The sequence below is a fragment of the Adiantum capillus-veneris genome, chromosome 11 (genome assembly GCF_014529385.1).
Source record: "Adiantum capillus-veneris isolate H3 chromosome 11, ASM1452938v2, whole genome shotgun sequence".
NCBI lineage: Eukaryota > Viridiplantae > Streptophyta > Polypodiopsida > Polypodiales > Pteridaceae > Adiantum > Adiantum capillus-veneris.
The window spans coordinates 57251678-57256293 of record NC_140941.1 but is presented as its reverse complement, the minus strand read 5'-3'; the positions used below and the strand labels follow the sequence as shown (position 1 = coordinate 57256293).

Here is a 4616-nt window from a genome sequence, read left to right as displayed (position 1 = left end):
ATTTCTAAAACTTCTTGTGTATGCAACCTGGCGAGGGATTTGAAACGTGACATTTTCCAAGATTAAATAACTTGTTTGCTTGCTCATCCAAAAAGAAATCATATTTCGCGCAAGCTTGTTCGCATCCTTTCAAGAAGTTCGTTTCTACGCCTCGTTCTTCCTCTGCTTTTACGAGTGTGTTGCTTGCAAGATGTTTTTTACGCTCTCTTTGCTTTCCTCAACTAGTAAATGCTATGGTTAATTGGATTCTTCCTTTTCTTTTCCTCCTGCAGAATTGCGTAGGTTCGTTGAGTCTCCTCCATGTCGTGCAGGCAAACGTTCATCGCACCTGGTAGTGTCAAGCTCTGGCGGGTCGCCGCCAAATCCGGCCTTTGAGGAAATCGCAACTGGGAAGAGGTGTAGGCGTGCCTTGCTTCAAGGAAGCCCTTCTATCGATCCCGTTGGCAGTGCAGGTATGGCCGGTGTGCACAATCATTCTTTGTGGAACAGGCTTAACGTGTCTACGATGTTCTTCGCTACAATGCATTCTTGAGTGTTGAGTTGCGTTAAGATGGTGCTCTGCTTTTTTTTGCAGCCAAAGGATACTCTCCACTAGGGGAGGAGTGCGCACAAGCACCGTCTTCGTCTCAACAACAACTTCCTTGCCCAGCTCGCAAATTAGGCAAATCTATAGCCTCATTTTCTGAAGTTGTCCAATCTTCAGCTGCTCAGAATGTCTTGGACAGCGGCAAGCTACTGGACAAAGGGAAAAGCTTGTTAGTCAAGGAAACCTTGCCGCTATTCATGATTAGCGATATAGATGAGGATAGTAAACCTTTTTCCATAGAGGAAAAAATCTTGAATTGGTATGGCACATACCGTTCCATCTCGTCTGGGCAAAAGGAAAATGCATGTTACTTCAAGTTCGACATCGTCGATTCTGACTGCATCGACATGATCACGGTCGTCGTTGTGGATCCCTTCATTGAGAACTACACCAGGGAGCTCAAGATCGGCTTGTTCGTCAGGGTTGACTGTCCTCTTGTGAGGGCTAAAAACCATAACGATGATGGGTCAACTTCGTTCTCCTTGCATGTCGATGCGTTGACAACCATTAGACCTTGTGACCCATTCCGTGTTACTTTAGCTTTCTATCCTGAGATCAAGATAAGCACATTTCTTGCTGACGCTGCAATTTTCGAGACTACTAGCCCACTTTCGCCCTTAGCAACACTGGCGTTTGTTGTCTTGCAAAGTCGTAATTTCCATAAAAGAATTGACACTATTTGGTTGTTGCTGATGGCCCGACCCCAGACAACAAAGCAATTGTACGTATCAGAAGCATTAGCTTCAGCGTTTATTTCTTTCGATATTGACAAACCTTTTGTCATATGTAGGTGAGCTTTGTCAACTCTCGAAAGCAAGACTACGATCGGGTCATGGCCCAGATGGCTAGGGAGGACATTGTTATGTTTGTGGCTAGGAATATTGGCCTCTTTGTTGGCAAGGTGCGCACATTATCTGTTCTGGACGTTACAACTTTGGCCCCCGTGCGAGGATCACGCTTGAAGGAAGAATTGACCATAGCATTTCATAGACAGTGTGAGATTCTCAACTACAATAGAGAGGTGACTTTGCATGGTTTGCACTCAACCGGATAAAGACATCTTTAGTGGTCTTTACACGTTTGTTTTTTTTGTAGGTTGTGGGGAATTTGCGCTTTGTGAACTTCAATAGAGCTCTCTTGCATCCCAGTGCTCAGTTTGTGACTCGTCGAAGGTGAAGAAGGTTGAAGGCCGACTGTGTTGTTCTCTTTGCGATAAAGATCACGTCATCAACACGACGCTCAGGCTGGAGGCACAGATCCGAAGCAGCATTGACAGATGTGTTGTGATGGTTCAAGTGTCAGGATCTATGGTGGATCGTCTTCTGGGCTTGCCAAGGAGCTTCAAGGAGGTGTACATGGAGAGCATTCCAGAGGCGAGGGATATTTTATCGACATCTGTTGTCGAGGGTGTGTTCAAAATTGGCATAAATGGGTCTATGATATCTTTCACTCCTCCGTTGAAAACCTAGATGCTTTGAGAGCATGTATTTCCATAGCTTTTGGCCTTTCACCATGAATAACTATGCTTCCTTACCTAGACCCCTCTACAATCGATGAACTAAATTTTGGCTTGTCCATTGTATATCGCGTTTCAGAAGAAAACCGTATCTTGCTTTTGAGCCTTGTTGCCGTGGTGTCTCTCCATAACTCGCTCTCTACTCTTCCTTCCTCTCCATCTTTTCAACCTTCCAAAGCACAGACTCTCTCTCTCTCTCTCTAACACACACACACACAAACACACAAGGTGACTTAATATTTACAATCTTTGCGTGTCTTTCCAATGAATCACTTGGCCAAACACGATGTCGATACCGTTTTCGCGGCACAGTTTCCGAACAATTCAGACATCTTCCTCGCGCTACACCATCTCTAAAACTCAACAGGTGCACCGCATGACCTTAGATCAAATTTGCTCAACGACTTGTTTGATAGCTTCTTGCATGATAGACATGCTGTCCCCGGTGTATGCCTCTTCTTCCGTACTGATGGGGCCACTAGCGCAATGACAGTCACAAAATTCTCGTCTTTGTATTCAACATGCACCAACTCACTTGCCCTTAGCCTCGACGTATTAAGGGCCTTCTCTCGCTTTGCGACTTGTAGGTTAAAAGTGTATTTGAAAAGAAATGGAAGCGTGAGAACAATCATCTTGGGGATTCCATGAAACCATTTCTTGCAGAGGGCATTCTTCTCTCCGAAACAAGCAATGGCATCACATACCTTCCCACCTTCACAACGTGCTCAAGCCGTACACGTGTTCGATGGAAAGAAGATGAGGTGGCCACTTTGCATCAGCTATCCTTGTTGCATGAGGCTTTGCCTGATGTTGAGGTCGTCCACATGTTCCAAGCCAAAACACCCACACACGTTGCACACAACCCACGTCTTGAAATGCAAGCTTTCACACTTGAAGAACGAGAAGGGCCTAGTCACTGGTGCTCAAATACGACGCACCCATGCCAGGTTGAGCAAGCCGATTAAGAGATACAACAAAAGCATCAAGGACAAGCCCATTACACCCTGCGAAAAATGTGCACGCTTGCTATTCCGCCGCCAGCTAACACATCAGCTTCTGCCTTCAGTTGCGGAATCCACTTCAAGGAAGCGAAGACGCTATGCGGATGTGTACATTTGCAGCCAGTGCAAGAAACACTTGACAAGTGATAGCAATCGCCTGTGGAGCTTGCAAGAGACAGGGTTCAATCCAACGCTTCCCTTTGTGTCAGATCTAAACCCCGTAGAGGCACGCTTGGTCTCCATTCGTATTCCCTTCGCCAAGATACGTGAACTGACGTATGATGGTCAGTATGGGCTTAGAGGTAGTGTTGTCAATGTGCTTGCCAACTTGGAGAAGAGCTAGGATGTGCTGCCTCGCTTCATTGAGGATGAGGCTTCTGTCCTTGTGGGAATCAAACGGAAACTCGAGTACGATAGATGTTACCTAAGCGGTGTTGTGCGACCCTTGCTCACAATGCGTGCAACCACTCGTTGTTGTTGACACCACTCTACACACGAGAAGGTGTCACCATCAACGACAAGTGGCTTGCACACCTTTCTAGTCTAAGTATGGCTCCTGCAAATACCCTTAATGACAATGCACACGATGTTGAGCTTGAGGATGATCAGACTAATGTCATGCTTCATGGGGTCACAAGTGCGGTAGAGGTTGTCAACTACAGTGGTAAGATTCTTCATGTTGCGCCTTGCCAGGGAAATTCACCGTTGAGCATCTTCACGGACGAGTATTGCGAGGAGTTGAGCTTCCCAACTCTTTTCTTTGGGTCCCCTAGAATATATAGGGAGGCCGCAACCAAAGATTATCAAACGATCGCAAAGTGGGAGCTCCTGAACGTCGATAGAAGATTCGCCCTAGACATCGAGAATTTATTTTTCAAGTCTATCAAAATCATGTCGCAACAAGTTGATTCCTCTGTTTAGGTGCGAATGCGCAAGGGAAAGCTAGGAGGTGCAGTGCTAACTGCAAGGCAAGTTGTAGAAGACACAAACATAGAGAGGCTTCTCAACTCAAGATTAGGCTTTAGAGACTTCAAGGCACTGCGCACATCCCCCGACTACAAGGAAAAGATGAAAAAAAATGTCTTCGCAATGATCCGGCAACTTGGACCACCTACATTTTTTGTCACGTTCTCCTCCGCAGAACGAAGATGGAAAGAGCTTCTTGTTGCACTTGAGAAGTTAGTCCCGCTGAGCCAAGAGCCTGACAAGAGTCTGAGCTCATATCAGCGTCGCCTCATTCGTACCGATCCCATTACAACTGCTCGTTTCTACGTCAACAGGTTCAACGCAATGAAATATTGTTGCGCACTGATTCCTTACGAGAGTCTGAGCTCATATCAGCGTCGCCTCATTCATGCCGATCCCATTACAACTGCTCGTTTCTACGTCAACAGGTTCAACGCAATGAAATGTTGTTTTGCACTGATTCCTCCATATGTGGCACAATACGAGACTTCTTTTTCATCACGGAGTTCCAAACTCACGGTAGCCAACATGATCATGGTTTATTGTG

The 4616-nt window shown here is 46.0% G+C and overlaps 1 pseudogene; it reads right to left on the bottom strand.

The window, feature by feature from the left end:
* Positions 1 to 319: 319 nt before the first annotated feature.
* On the bottom strand, positions 320 to 866 carry LOC147447282 (uncharacterized; annotated as a pseudogene).
* Between the last annotated feature and the right edge of the window lie 3750 nt (positions 867 to 4616).